Consider the following 16,373-nt stretch of genomic DNA (forward strand, 5'->3'; position numbering starts at 1 on the left):
CATTAAGCTGGTCGCACATGCCCAGTTTCAATCTTCAACTGCCACCAGACATATGTTCTGTTAGAAGCTTTGACAGATGCTGGTGTAAGGCGGGGATGGCACACCTGAAAAATAGTGGCGGCTGGGGACTGAGTAACAATGGACGGCCGCCGCCATCAGGCTGCGGAAAGCCTCAGTGTCCACAAGCCAAAATAGCAACATTTCCAGGGCCAGCAATTTGAAAAGGTGCACATTTAGTGCTATGGCCTGTGGGTGGCTGGCTGGGTTTTTGCGCTTTCGTTCTAAGGCCTCAGGTATGGATATCTGTATGCTTCTCTGGGCCACAGAAGGGGATGTGCTAGATGATGGTGCTTGCGAAAGTCCAGGTGCAGGGCCAGAGGCATCCAGGCCTGCGTTATGGACAGGGGATTGGCCAGCACGTAACACAAGGGAAGAGGAGGCAGTGGTGTGACCCGCAGACACTGATTGTGGAGCCAGGCGTTCGGTCCACCTATTAGGGTACTTTGATGCCATGTGGCTGTCACGGATGTTCCCGTGGCAGGTACTAGGAGATCGGAGAGACTGGCAACTCGTCGGTTAACTTGACAAGTTCACTGTGGATCTTATTGTGTCTGTGTTTTGGTGAATGCCACACCCCATACTTCAGGTGTTGCTTGTTGGTAAATTACCTTTCCCATAAGTAGCCGCTTCTCACTCTTGGAGGTGCGGATTATAGATTTTCTTCCTGCCTTCTAACTAGCTGGTCGATTGTACTCTGTGGTGCTTCTGAAGTTGCCAGTTTTCTACTTTCAGATAAGTCTTGTCTACTCTTATTGTTTTGTGCTTGGATTCCCTGTTGTTTGTATCTTGGGCTGAGACAGAGATTTCCATTCGTCTATCTGGGGAGGAATGGGTTGTCTCTGGTCCTAACCTCATTCCAGGGCCTTTTAGGGATATAAGGGCCTACGTAGACAGTATATGAATATTCCTACCTTCAAGGTCTATTTATATTGCTAGGTAGTTAGGGCCCGTATTAGGGTTGTTTAGGAGGTGACCTGTTTCTTCCCTAGTTTCCAGGCCCAGTTACTGTTCCCCTTCCCTCCTTTAGTGTGGAGTTTTTCCCCCACACAGATTGTGACAGTGGCGTATCATGCTGGTGTTGGTGAGGTTGCTAGTTTTCACGCCCCATCGTCCGCACTTTACTCAAAAAAGCGCCAGACTGCGGAACACCTACCCCTTATAAAGGGAGATTGCCGCAAGGGTGCGCTCTGGGTAACAGTTTCGGGTCTGTTTGGTGTGGCCCACCTTCTCCCTTTTGCCACCCCACTGCCTCTTCCAGCCTGTTGCGGTGCTGCGAATCCCTTCCCCTCTGTACTGCTGTCCTTGCTCAGCTTGCCACCTTCCCAGGTTGGGCAGTGATTTCATCGTCCACCACCTCCTCTTCCACTTCCTCACTCTGGTCATCCTCCTGACTTGTTGACCTAACAACAACCTCAGTTATTGAAAACTGTGTCTTATCCTCATCATCAACAGTGATGAGCGGCAGGGGCAATATTAAAATTTGCGATATTTTGTGAATATTTGGGTGAATATTTATCATATATTCGCAAATTTGTGATCTCGTCATTATTTTGTTGATTGCAAAAATCGGCAATCGGAAAATTTGCGATAAAAAATATGCGATATGAAAACTTGCAATCAACACTACTCCTAAAGTCAAAGATATTGCAGACTTCTCATTGGCCCTCAAGCAAGAAGCAGTGAGGGATCATGGGTACTGATGAAAAAAAATCTAGAATATTTGCGATTACGAAGATATAGCACTATATTCTAGATATTCGCGAATTGTCTAAGTGCCAATATTCGCGATAAAAATTTGCAATTAGAATATTCGAGATCAACACTAATCATTAACCTCTTGAGACACTAATTGCCGTTGACTTAATGGCAACTGTGTCTCCTCATCATCATCCACCTCGTGAAACACTAATTGCTGTTCCCCACCGTCATCTTCTTGTGATTGTGGATGCTCAAGAGTTTGGGCATCGGTAAACACAATCTCCTCATGTCCCTCTTCAAGCGGGCTTGGCGAGAGGTCCAAATCAAGGAATGGCGATGAAAAGAGCTCCTTGGAATATCCAAGTGTGTGATCACTTGTTTGCCAAGACTCTCCATGGTGGGAGGAGGGAGGATCAGGGTGAGGATTCTGTTGAACAGACTCTTGGCTACTGAGACTGGACTTTGTGGAAGACAGGGTGGTGCTTAACCGACTGGAAGCATTATCTGCTGCAATCCAACCGACCACCTGGTCGCACTGGTGTGACTTCGAGAGTGGTGTCCTGCGCCACCCTGCAAACTGGGACATGAAGCTAGGTATCATGGATGAGCGTGTTTCTTGTGCTCTGGCAGCAGGCACAGTTTCACAGTGCCCAGGGCCACGGCCTCTGCGTGTACCATCAGCAGCACAGCCACTTCCCCGTCCCTTACTGCTCGCCTTCTGCATATTAAATAGTAAATCTGCTTGCAAGTATGTTACACGTACACTAGCACAGGTTTTGTAAGTGTATGCACAAATAAATTATACTGAATGTCACTGATATTTAGAATGCGCAAACGTTATACAGGAGATGTAGCGCAGGTAATGTCGCTGTCAACAGCGCCGAAATTAAGCTGAATGTCACTGATATTTATGATGCGCAAACGCTATACAGGAGATGTAGCGCAGGTAATGTCGCTGCTGTCACCAGCGGCTAATAAAAAATTACAGGGAATATCACTGATATTTATGATGCGCAAACGTATTACAGGAGAAATACCACAGATAATGTCGCTTCACCATCGGGAAGGCCACAGCTATTTGGGATGCGCAAACGTTATACAGGAGATGTAGCACAGTGTAATGTAACTGTCCGCAGCGGACACCGTCTACGGAAGTAGTACACTGGATGTCACAGATATTTTTAGTATGCGCACACATTAAACAGGAGATGTGATGCAGATAATGTTGCTTTCCGCAGCATCTACGGAAAAAGTACACTGGATGTCACAGATATTTTTAGAATGTAAAATGTTATACAGGAGGTGTAGCGCAGGTAATGTCGCTGCTGTCACCAGCAGCTAATAAAAAATTACAGGGAATGTCATAGCTATTTGGGATGCGCAAACGTCATACAGGAGATGTAGCGCAGGTAATTTAACTGTCCGCGGCGGACACCGTCTACGGGAAAAGTACACTGGATGTCACAGATATTTTTAGGCTGCGCTCACGTTAGACAGGAGATGTAGTGCAGATAATGTCGCTGTCTGAGGCGGCCAAACAATTGCAAACTATTTAACGCAGGTTTCACTAAATATATATATTGCTGCCAGATACAACAATAGTCCTTAAACAGACTTTTGGGTCTCTAATCGCACGCAATTTGGCGCAGGTTGCGCTAAAAATATATATTTTTCTTAAAAGGACTTTTGGGTCTCTAACACCAACCCTGTCTAACAAAAAAAATAAAATCAATTCCCTACACTATCTGTTCCTTCTACAGCACAGCTCTCCCTGACTAAGACTGAGCCGAACCACGTGTCATCAGGTGCTTTATAGCACTCAATGACGCTTTCCGGCCATCCAATCACTGTAATGCCAGTAACCAACATGGCTACGGCAATACAGTGTGTGGTAGTACTTACCTGCACATTTATTGCCAACAAACATGTGGGGAGGAGACACGAGCATCGCGGCTCAAGCACAAGCGGTATTCGGCCGAACACCACGATGTGCCGAGCATCGTGATTCTCGAGCCGAACTGGTGTTCGCCCGAGCATGCTCGATCAACACTACTAAGAATCAGTACAAGTTTGCTGTGTGCTAAAAATGACATTACAAACTTATTCTGCAGATCAGTATGATTATGGTGATACCCAACTAATTAACTTTTTATTATGTTTTACCACTTAAAAAAAAAGTAAAAATAAAAAAAAAATTAAGTTTGCATTGCCATATTCTGACAGCCATAACCTTTTTTTAAGATATTGCTGTCTACGGAGCTTTGTGAGGACAATTTTTTATTTTTTTTGGGGCAGACTGTGGTTTTTAGTAGTACCTTTTTCGTAACTTGCTATTCAATTTTTGGGGAGATAACAAGGTGACCCAAAAATTGCAAATCATGGAATTTTTTTGTTACAGCATACACTGTGCAGATAAAGAAAATTAATTTGAATAGTACAGACCTGTTATTTAAAGTGTCTGTTATTTCTGTCACCTGAAAAATGGGTATTAAGCTGGCTGACATTAGTAATGTGCTAATGTCAGCTGAACATGACTATATAATTGCCATCTCACTGCCTGCCGCCATTATTGAGAAAAACAAAATGTTATAATATGCTAATTAGCCTCTAGGAGCGGGGGGGGGAGGCCCTATTCTCCCACCTCTGGCCACACCCTGCTACACTAGATTGACAGGGCCAGGCAGCATTGGTTTCCTACCTCTGGCCCTCTCTGCCGTGTAAATCTCACGGCTGCGCCGTCCCGTTCAGTGTATGGTGCAGGCGCAGTGAGTGAAGGGCGCTCGCCGGCTGCCAGCTTCCTCACTGCGCCTGCGCCGACAGGAGGAGGTAAACGCTGCCTGTCCCTGTCAATCTAGTGTAGCAGGGCGTGGCCAGAGGTGGGAGAACGTAGCCTCTAGGAGCAGGGGCAACGCCTCCCCTGCTCCTAGAGGCAAATTAGCATATTATAAAAGTTTGTTTTTCTCAATAACGGCGGCAGGCAATGAGATGGCACTAATATAGTTATGTTCAGTTGACAATAGCACATCGCTAATGTCAGCCAGCTTAATACCCATTTTTCTGGTGAATTTGAATTTTTATTACTTTTGGGTTATTTTCACATTTATTTTACTGTAATCTTTAGTCCCCTTACTCGAGGGGACCTAATCTAATTTGGCGCGGCACCACACAATGACCACCGACGCTGCAGCACGGTCCAGCAGGCAGCGGGACCCAGCATTTAAACAGCACCCCTGCTGCTAGACAAATCCACCATGGCACTGGGTCCCACCAACACGCCGGCACTGCACCACAACAACAATGCCAGCTACGCAGTATCGCACCATGTGAACAGATGTCAAAAGCTCACCTTTCCATGTGCTCTCAGGAACTCCAACTGTGAACTGGTAGGAAGTTATTAACCCTTATGCAGTCTCATGCTAATTAAAATCACTTGGGCCGAATAGAAGGAGTGCTGATACCATGGGAGAAAAAAAGACACTAATGAAAAAAAGAGAAAAATGTGGATCGCACATCCATTTCCCACGTATTGATCTATAACTGCTTCTAAACACAATTAATATTGCTTCTCAGCATAATAAATAGTGTACAGTCCCCTGATATACATACTGTACTTGAGGCTTTGATATATGTTTTGATCAAAATGCATAAGCCTACTCACCATGCTAAGGTTGCCTCCTCAAGTGGGACTCAAATATGGTGTGGCGACCACTAACACTGCAGCACTGTGCCAGTGGTATTGTTCACATGGTGCGGTACTGTGTGGTTACCATTGTTGCTGTGGTGCTGTGCTGGCATGTTGGTGGGACCCATTTCCAGGGTGGATTTGTCTAGTTGCTGAGTCCCGGCGCCTGCTGGTGCAGTGCGGCAACGTCAGTGGTCACCATGTGGTGCTGTGCCAAATTAGAGTAGGTCCCACTCGAGGAGGCAAACTTTGCCTTTTTTTTAAAATATTATTAAAAACTTTTTTTCATACTTACACTTTTTCATAGTTTCCCTAAGGAACTTGAACAAGCAATCAGTATATTGCTTCTCTCATGGACTACAGTGCATTAGTATTGGAGTCTATGAAAATATTTCTGTGTTCGTATATATTGCCCTGCCACAGGCAGTGGCTCCATAAGAACTTATATGCAACAGTTTTCAGATCATTCAGGAAGACCAAGGCTGCTGCACTCACCATCCGGCTTCCTTAATGATTGCTAGGGGGAGCCGGTGCACGGCTGCATGCTCCTGGTCTATATCCTCACAGATGCCATGGTGACATTTTAACATGGCATCTCAGTGGCTAAATGTGCGCGATTGACATTATCGTCAATCGCATACGTTAGCCCCATGTGCCTGCTGTCTAAAGCATGAGGTGCCTTCTGGCTATGGTGCCCATTGCGCTCACGTTTTAAATACTCGTCCGGCAACATGTGAAAATGCTGATTCATTGGCCTGTATTTGTGGGAGGGGCACTGCTGCCTTTATGTTCGGCCAGCATTCCTCCCACTTTGTACGTCGTTCAGCGTTTTGTGGCGGTACCTGGGTTCCTACTGTTTGGAGAGCGGTGTATGCAGGGAGCGGTGTATGCGGAGAAGCAGTGTCTCATTGTCAGCGGTGTCCCTTTACGGTGAGTAGCTGCCACGTCCTGCAGCCCAGCGCTTCTGAGTCCGGCCGGCGGTGGGTTGGCCCCCTAGGTGAGGGGGGGCACCCCCGCACCGGAGCGGTCTGCCAGGGAGCAATGCTAGCTCCCCACGTGGCATGACACATTAGGGTGCAGGGGGCAGCTCAGCAGTCTGTTTAATCTCTGGCACGGGCCGCCGTGCTGTTAGATAGGCAGGGATACGGAGTGTGGGGGGCAGGGCTTGTCGAGGGGTTTTGAAAAGTAACAGGGTTGTCCCCGGTCTGTCCTGTTATCAGTACTGGCAGGTTGTGAGCCAGTGTGTGTGTGGAGCCCTGTACCGGGTCGGTTGGAGCCCTGTACCGGGTCAGTTAGTGGTAATCTTGAAGGTGCCATTCTTTTCCAGGGGTAGAAGGAGGAGGAAATATATATATAAATAATTTGGGGGAAAAGAAGGGAAAAATAACTGTGTCCAGAGAGGGTAGTGGATTAATATGGAGGAGTGTAGGGTAAGGAGTTAGGGCCGGGCGGGTGGTCTTAGAGGAAGTACTGTGCGGTCTCTGGCTGCAGTTAATTTCTCATTCATGGGGTTCGTTAGCGCCTTATCACCTGAGGCTCTCCCCGTTAGGGAGGCAGGACATAGTCGAAGGTTGTTTTTCTTTTTTCCTTCTCCCAGGCTGTAGGCGGGGTTAGTGGGTACGGCTCGCAGGACGTAATTTGTGCGGTTGCGGTCACAGGTCATGTTCTTGTTATGAGGGAAACTTTTTGAAGAGGGAGAAAAAGGGAAAATAAATGATAAAAAATAAAAATTAGGGGGGGAAAAAAAAATAAAAAAAGGGGAAAGGTGATATAAAGAGTAAATAATATAAGTTAACATAGTCTCCTTCAATTCTACTCGCTAGTCTCGTTTGCTCACCCTCTTCTTACCGTTGTTTGTGGTTTCCTCCCGGCGTGGTGTGTAATCCAGTGTTGACGGCATAAATGTTTGCTTCTAGGTTCAAGCGTTTCTCTCAAGTTACGTCCAGGATCTTGGCTTACCTGTCAGGTAGTAGGGGTATACGTGGGGGGGGGGGGAGAGAGGTTGCAAGTGTTGTTCATGTCTCATTCGCTGTCCGTTGTTTCGTGTTATATTGTCTCTACAGCTGAAATGTCGCAAGCTTCAGATATCGTTGAGGCTTCCCTGGATGAGGATGTTGTGGGAATGTCTGAAGGGGGCAGTATTCCGTCCCTACGTGCATGGACTATCCCTAGGCTTACTACAGAACTAACAAAGTGGGGTATACCCTTCCCGGCTTCCGCCAGGAAGGCTGAATCGGCTGTTGAAAGACTCAGTGGCTCTGTGTCAAGATGACGTCTCCATGGCCACGGTGCAAACGTCACTCACCCAGTTACACGTCATGTTGAATAGCTTAATGTCGTGCGTTACTAGTATACAAGCAAGGTTGGAGACGGTAGAGTCTCGTGCATCGGTTGTTCCTGTCTCTTCTCCAGACCTACCCGTTGCCTCTACATCCGCAACAGGTGGCTGTCGTTCAACACAGGCCGTTCCCAATGTCTTTCCTGCACATTTTGTTCTGGCTAACATCAAAAAGGATATATTAGAGGGTAGGGATGTTAATCTTGCTTCTTTGATGATTGTCACCGATCCCCGTATTTGTCATGGCGTTCAGTCTGTTCAGAGATGTGATATGTTCTGTTAGGCCTGATAGGAGGGAAGAACTTGATTTGTACCTTTTCCGAGTCACAGAGTTAGGGTATAAGTATGCGGGTGTTATATGATTATCATTGTTCCTTTTACGCCAAGGCAGCGGCGGCTTTAGCGCAGTTTCAGTTCGTCACAGATTGGTCCAATTTAGACTCTGAGTTATTTTGTAGGCATTTTGCTGGTTTAAAACCTCCTTCCTATTCGTTATATCAGTCGATTTTTCACTCATCTGAGTGGTGCCACAAGTCAGCCACCAGTGCGCCGTCTAACTCTTCTGGTTCGTCGGCCGGACCTCTAGACGTTTTCAGGTCTTCCAGCTCAGTTGACAAGTTGGGTCGGCCTATTATTCAGGTGGGTAGGGCCCAAATTTGTAACAATTACAACTACTCCTCGTGTAATTTCAGTCAATGCCGCTTGCTACATATTTGTTCTAATTGCTTCAGGGCCCACCCCAAAGTCGCTTGTACATTAAAGTCGATCAAAGCCTTCATGAGTGTCGTGGATACTGGTTGCTTACGGGGGTTATTGGTGGGTCATCCTGATCTAGGATTCATGGAGTTTTTGATTTCAGGATTTTCTAAAGGTTTTCATACCGGGTTGGTCACCGTTCTAGAGTTTACGCACAAATGTAAGAATCTTAAGTCAGCTAGCAAGAATCCTAGCGCCATAGACAAGTTGATAAATGCAGAGTTAGATAAGGGTTTTTTGATCGGTCCTTTTAAGGTGCCCCCTTTCCAGCGGTGGAGAGTTAGTTCCGTAGGGGTGGTCACGGGTAAGTTTATTAAGAAGGAGAGACTGATCATAGATCTGTCAGCCCCGCATGGTTCCCATGTTCCTAGCCTCAACTCCCTTATTCCATCAGAGGAAGTGGGTATGAGGTATTCTTCCATTGACCAGGCTATCGCCATTATCATTCGGTTAGGACCCGGAGCAGCATTGTCCAAGGCCGATATCGCTGATGCCTTTAAGTTACTCCCTATTACGCCAGCTCACTGGCAGTGGCACGGCATTAAGTGGAGGGACCAATACTACTTTTCCACAAAACTTACTTTTGGTTCTAAGAGAAGCCCGTGGCTGTTTGATCAGTTGGCTCAGGCCCTCTATTGGGTATTAGAGAATAAAATCCACTGTGAGCCTGTCATCCATTACTTGGATGATTTCCTGCTGATTGAGAGGCCAGGGCCGGCCCCCCTGGGTCTAGGGAAACTTTTGAGTTGTTTTTCTTAGATGGGCGTCCCTGTATCCTCCAAGAAAGTTGAGGGCCCATCCACAGTCATTACTTTCCTAGGCATAGTGTTAGATTCAGAAAACATGTTAGCCAGATTGCCGTCGGACAAGTTAGTTAGGATCAGGGAAGTCGTTCACAGGTTCTTAGTTACCACCGTGGTCACTAAGGCTGGTTTACAGTCGTTACTGGGCATGTAAAATTTTGCTATGAGGATCATCCCGCAAGGCAGGTTATTCATTTCCCGCTTGTTGGCCCTTCTCGCTACTGCTCCAAATCAGTACAGCCCGGTATGTCTGGATAGTCAAGCCTTATCTAACCTACACATGTGGGACCACTTCCTCAGCCAGTGGAATGGGGTGTCCTTGTTTATTCCCGAATTGTCTAACCTGTCTCCAGTAATCTTCTTGGACGCGGCTGCTGGCACAGGCTTTGCTGCTATTTTTGGCACCCACTGGGTCGCAGGTGAGTGGCCAGTTGAGGTTAGACAGACCCACTGGGGCAGCCACTGGACAAATCTCACTGTGTTATTTGTAACAGACAACGCCGCAGTGGTAGATATTATAACCAGTGGTTTGTCTAAGTCATCACATGTCATGTGTCTCATGAGGCATCTAGTTCAACTCTCGTTGCAACATAATTTCTGTATTACTAGTGCGCATGTACCAGGTTCTCAAAATGTGGCAGCTGACGCTTTGTAGAGGGCTAATTTTCCCCTTTTTTACAGATCATGCCAGAGGAGGATGTTACTGGCGCTGCTGTCCCTCCCCACGAGTTTCTAATATTGGTTTGACTAGTCACCTGGCCACAGCCCATACCTTATTAGCCGAGTCACTTTCTCCGAAAACGGCTAGGGCTTACCGCACTGGGTGGGTCGTATATATTTCCAAATTCCAGGAGAAATGCCCTCAAGGAGAGTCCAGCTTCATCGAGTTCATCCTTGCTTTTATAGGTTACTGCCACTCGGAACTTAAGCTATCACACAACACAGTGAAATCCTACCTGTCAGGGGTGCAGCATTTCCTTTCCGTTAGTCATCCAGAACGGGGTTCGTTGTTTTCTGTTCACGCAGTCAAAGCAACGCTGAGGGGATTAAGCAGATGTGGCCTAGGAGGCCAGGTACGCAGACAAGCCGTTACTGGTAGGCTATTCCGTAACCTGTCTGACGTTCTGGATAAGAATCCTTTTGGGGTTTTGCCCAGCTTGGTGCTTAAATCGACTATTTATTTAGCCTTTTATGGTTTCTTGAGGCCTGGTGAGTTTTTTTGTCCCCCCAATAGCAGTAAGTTTGTCACAGTTAGCCAACTGGTTCCGCATCTTGAGGGTTTCACGTTACTACTGAGGACGTCCAAGACCTCTCAGACGGGTCCTCCGATCCCAGTGTCCTACTTCCCCACGTCTCACCGATGGTGCCCTGTCAGAGTTCTTCAGCAGTTGCAGGCAGCCTTAGTAGGTCATAGGCCAGATAGTCCACTGTTGTCTTCTGGGGTGTCGCCACTTAGTATTCGTCAGTTTGTGTCTCACATACGCTCCATAGTTGTGAGTCTGGGAGGCGACCCCGCTTCGATTTCAGGTCATTCATTCCATATAGGAGCGGCGTCCGCGGCCTCCAGAAATCAGGTGCCAGCGCACGTTATCCAGAAGTTGGGTCGCTGGCGCTCCTCCTGCTTTAGTCGCTACATTCCTTATCCCAAAACTGAGATGTCATTGGCTTTCCAAAGTTTGGCCTTGTGATTATGTTGTAATAAATTACTCTTGCTACTCTGTATGCCTTTTGCCCTCTTTTTGGTGTCCCTGCTACGTTGCGGTTGCGGCACAACTCTAACCGCTTAGGCGTAAGGTAGTTTCAGGTGGGATAGGGTGCATTCTCTCGGTAGCCACGACCACAAATGTATGTATATAGTGGTTGGGAAGGCATTAAATAGTAAATCTGTCCCCTCTATTTTGTGTATATATGCCTGGATTTATGGAAGTAAACTTCTATTTTTTTATGTAAGCCCTCCCCTTTCATTCTTTTAGAAGGACACTCTAATAAAGGCTGTTGGTGTTTTGTTACATCTCATAACCGCACCAAATAACATTATTGATCGCCCAATGACTAAAGTAGTATAAGTTAGAACAATTCCTAGGATCTCTTTTGTGTTTTATGAAATGCTGCACAATGTACTTCTGCAGAACAAATAACGTCTCCCATCCAGCGACGTCTAAGCGAGCACAGTCCGATAGAAATCAAAATTGCTTAATCATACAATTTGCTGCCTTTCAGATTGCCGATAGATTTTCATTATGCAGCTGAATTCAACAGCCTCTCCTATCTCACTTAATCAAACACTCTTGCTGTAAATCTTTTAAAATTCTAGAAGTGGGTGATAAATATTTTCTGTAACATTAAAGGCATAATAAACAGACTGGAGAGTGAGTTAATATTGCTTGGAAAGCGGAACCGTCTGAGAGCGTTGGCTGTATCACGCAGGACCGGTAAGAGACAGAAGGAAATAAAAATCGAATTTTTGCCATGAAATGTGCCATAAATTAGGATTTTACTTTTGCAAATCTTTTCTGAAAACATGTAACATAATGTAATGGAGAAGACATTAGCAATGCATACTGATGAGTTTGGGAGATATAGCAGAGTGGAGTGACTATGGAGAGAGACGTGTATGGTAGATGCATCAGAAATTATTCTTTAGCAAAATCATGACATCTCTAGGAGTTATCTATGATTTTCTACGGGACTGAAGTTCGTCCGACTGAAGTCTTTAAAGTGATTGCCTCACCAGAACACCCCCATTTTTTTATTCTGGCTGCCTATCCATCAGCTAATGCCTACAGGTCTGATGGCTTAAAGGGTTTTCTTCAGGATCAGAAAATGATGACCATTAATATCAGATTGGTGGCTGTTCACCTCTTGCACTCCCAGTGTCCTACTGTTGAAAGGGGATTCAGCAATCGCGTGAGCTTGGTGCCCTCTTATTTTTTCACATGGGTCCATCTACATGCCTTCTGTACATATAGTAGTAGCCTGGAGAGCACTGCAGCTTCATCCCATTCAAATAATTAAGTAAACAGCAAGCGAGTTGGTGGTCTGATGGCTTAAAGGGTTTTCTTCTGGATGAAAAAATGGATGACCATTAATATCAGATTGGTGGCTGTTCAGCTCTTGCACCCCCAGTGATCTACTGTTGGAAGGGGATTCAGCAATCACATAAGCTTGGTGCCCTCTTTTTTTTTCACATGGGTCCATCTACATGCCTTCTGTACATATAGTAGTAGCCTGGAGAGCACTGCAGCTTCATCCCATTCGAATAACTAAGTAAACAGCAAGCGAGTTGGTGGACCATGGTAAAGAAGGATGCAGCTCTTGCATGAGCACTGTGACCCTTTCTATCGGGAATGCTGAGTGTTGGACCACCAATAATCTAATGTTAATATCCTGTTCTAGGGATAGGCCACCAATATGCTGGTCCTGGACAATCTATTTAAGGACCCATTCATACGACCGCATGGCCACCGTGCACGTGTTGCGTGTGAACTCCGTACTGTGTTGTTTTGATTTGAATGGGTCCACAATCCGCAAGATACAGCAAAAGAAAGGAAATGTGGAGGCACGGATCGGAAGCCCACAGAAACAATTGGAAGCCCTTCTGTGGGCTTTTTGGTTCATGCCTCCACACTGTAAAACATAGGACATGTCCTATCTTTCACCATATCTTGCAGACCCATTCAAGTGAATGAGTCAACACCGCAATAGGGAGTTCACATGGCCAGTGCTCCTATTTTGCCGACTGCTATCTGTGGTCTGCAACATGGGCATCCTCACCATACATCTATCTATCCAAGGTATCTGTCCCTCGCATGTTGTGGGCATGGTCTGTGCAACTGTCCCTATCATCTTTGGTCAATGGTGGGACCCTGTGTCTTTTGCTTCCAATTTTAAAATAAAGTTGCATCCATTTATGGTAATCTCAACCAAGGATGATAATGAGATGACTGCTAACTCTTCCCATGTGTGAACACTAGCTAAGGCCATGTTCACATCTGCGGCAAGCTGTTCCGACTGCCTGATTCGGCACAAAAGCCGGCTTGCGGCCAGACCAGAAACCACACTCATGCTAGAAAGCAGCCGGATAACCACAGGATCCTATTATAATCTATAGGGATCCAGCGGTGATCTGTAGAATCCAACAATCACCAGATTCTGTGAACTCCAACAGGCTGTTCTCTTCTGGAACAGCCTGCCGGAACTGTTCAATAGATATGTGAACATGGACTAAGAAGTTACATGACCCAAAGTAAGAGAATACCAAGTGAATCTGATTTCATTACTAGTAGGATGTGATGTGATGGATCCACCTTCTCATCTTTATTCCACATGTCAGTTAATCCTGATGTTGCTGTAGAGAGTTGTAACACATTTCAAAACAAAATGATATTTATCCCTTTGGAAGACAAGATTAAAAGAAAAAAGTTAAAACTTTACCTTTTCATGTTTATAAAAAGAGAACATAATTACTAATCTGTTTAAGTGTCATGCTGCATAAATAAAATCCAGAAATAAATATCCCAAAATTCCACACATTGATGATCGCTATAATTGTACTCACATTTACAGTAATAAAAAATGTTTTGACTAAACAAATTGGAGCCTTTTAAACATATAAGCTGTAGGTAGTGGTTAGAGGAAACGTAACAGAAAAGGTATTTATAGGATTCAGCTTGTGATGGGAGGATCTCCACTCCACAAAGCAGAACACTGAAGATAAAATGTGGAAGCAGGTCACTTAAATTTTTTAGTCTAGGAAAAAATTATCATGCTATTGCTTGATATTTTATACAAAAAAATTATGTGCTGCTAGAAAGGTTAAAGGTTTACCTAATCTAAGTTTTTTATTTGAAAGTAAATATTAGTGAAGTTCATGTATTTAAAAAATGAACCCCCCCCCCCCCCCTTACATCATTTTCACAAATATGGCAATAGTCAAGACTGCAGGGTAAAAACCCCTCTTAAATATACAAATTCCTAGGACAATCATAGAAAATATCATTGAATTATCTCAAGAAGGATTCTTTGCTACCCATTCAAATCTCAAAACAAGGGCACAATGGCATGACACAATGGGCCACCATTATATATGTGGATATTTAAACACACAATCTGATGTCTGGGTGTTAACCACCTAATTCATAATGTTCACCAATTAGCCAGAATGGAAAGCGAGCACAAAGTTGTGTCTCTGTCCTGGAAACTCCAGCATGTCCATATGATATGTGGACAACCTATTGATTTCTAGTAATGCATCATCCCCGTTCCCCCCATGTGTGTGTGTGTAACTGTCAACAGAAAAGTAGAATTTATAGAATACATAATATCAATGCCAATTCTCTTATCCTTCCTTCCTTCCTTCCTTATCTACCTATTCTCCTCCATTCCTTAATCCCCTTCCTTTGTCTTTTCCCTCCCTCCCCTCCTTTCCCTACTTTCTCCCTTACTTCCTTCTCTCCCTCCTTCCTTCCTTCATTCCTTTCTTTCTTTCTTTCTTTCTCTTTGTTCCATTTTCTAGGAGTATTGCTTTCCCTTTTGCTGCCCTTGAAATAATATTTAAACATTACTTTTTCTCTAGTTTGTTATTTCTACCACTGCAAGTACCTGATTTGCTTATTAATTATTAATTCATGTTTTCCTGGATTTATTTTAGTGCTGAATATTGAATGAAGTTTCATTCGGCTGATTAAGTTCACATGTAATTGGTAAACTCACAATTATTTAATGAATATCATTAATAATAAACTAAATAAAAAGTAATCATTTCATTAATTGTAATTACCAAGTTCTTAACAACACCTCCCCCTCAAACATATTTTCATATCTTGTAGTGCAGGGAATTATACTGTGTTATGAGAAGACCTTAGGATAACCTCCAGAAAAATTAAGCAGTTTTTAGTTGTGTGAGGATTTTCCTCTTACAGGTGACCTTCAGATTTAAACATAGCAGTCAATGGCGCATATTTACCAAAGACTTGCAGGTCGTGCATCAGTCTTACTAAAACGTTTGCTAGGGAGACATGCACCAAATTTATGAGTAGGTACATGCCTCTTAATAAACGTGTTATATCTTGTGCTGTCAGTGTTGCACTACATAACATTTCAGTTATAAGTTACACCAGTTTTTTTTACATAAATTATTACAACTATATAAGCTTTCTATCACTAAATTTCACCTGTGTTTCTTTTTTTATTTTACCTGAGTAGTGGGGAATTGTAAGAAGTCATAATTTTTGTGCAAAACTGGTATGTAACTTTGGCAAAATTTCTCCATGATGTATATGTTTTTCTCACATTTCACAAACAGAATAGACTGGGGATGGATGGGGTGGAAGTATTAATTCTCTAATTCTTATCCAAATAAGTAGCGAAAAATCCCTAAAAAGTTAGGCATATTTGGTTTTGTGGGTGAAATTTCGGGATTAACCTAAAATGTGCTCTAACCGTTACAGGTGAACTTAATGTAACCTTCTCTAAACTTTTAAAGGCACATATGCAACTATTCAAAGTTTTAGTACTTTTTGCACAACTTACTGTTCTCTAACAAGGAGCTTAACAGCAAAATTCACAACAGGTGTTTGATCCGTGAATCACCCAATAAATTTCCTGGATCAATTAGAATTGGGATTTAATCACTCCTCCTCATCATGCTGTTCACATTTTGATATCATATGACCAAGATTGTGAGGCTTCAAGCAGGATGTTCTTAGACAGAAGTGGCCACTGAGCTTAGAGTGTTACAGAGTGTCACCAGCAGTTTACAACAGAGATAGAGAGAGATTGGAAAAGTCACAGAAAGGCATAGTGGACGTCCTTTGGCTACATCCCACACTGATGACTGCTTCATTATTATCATTGCCCTTTGGAACCGGATAATGAATGCCACACAACTCCAAGAACATTTAAGGGAGGTAAGAGGCACCCAAGTGTCACATCAGACCATTAGAAACCATTTACATCAGTGTGGTCTGTATGCTAGATGACCTGCAAGGCTTCCTGACCACCAGGCATAGGTGTCATTGTCTTGCATTGGTCAGGG

Source organism: Bufo bufo, chromosome 10, assembly GCF_905171765.1.
Source record: "Bufo bufo chromosome 10, aBufBuf1.1, whole genome shotgun sequence".
Classification (NCBI taxonomy): domain Eukaryota; kingdom Metazoa; phylum Chordata; class Amphibia; order Anura; family Bufonidae; genus Bufo; species Bufo bufo.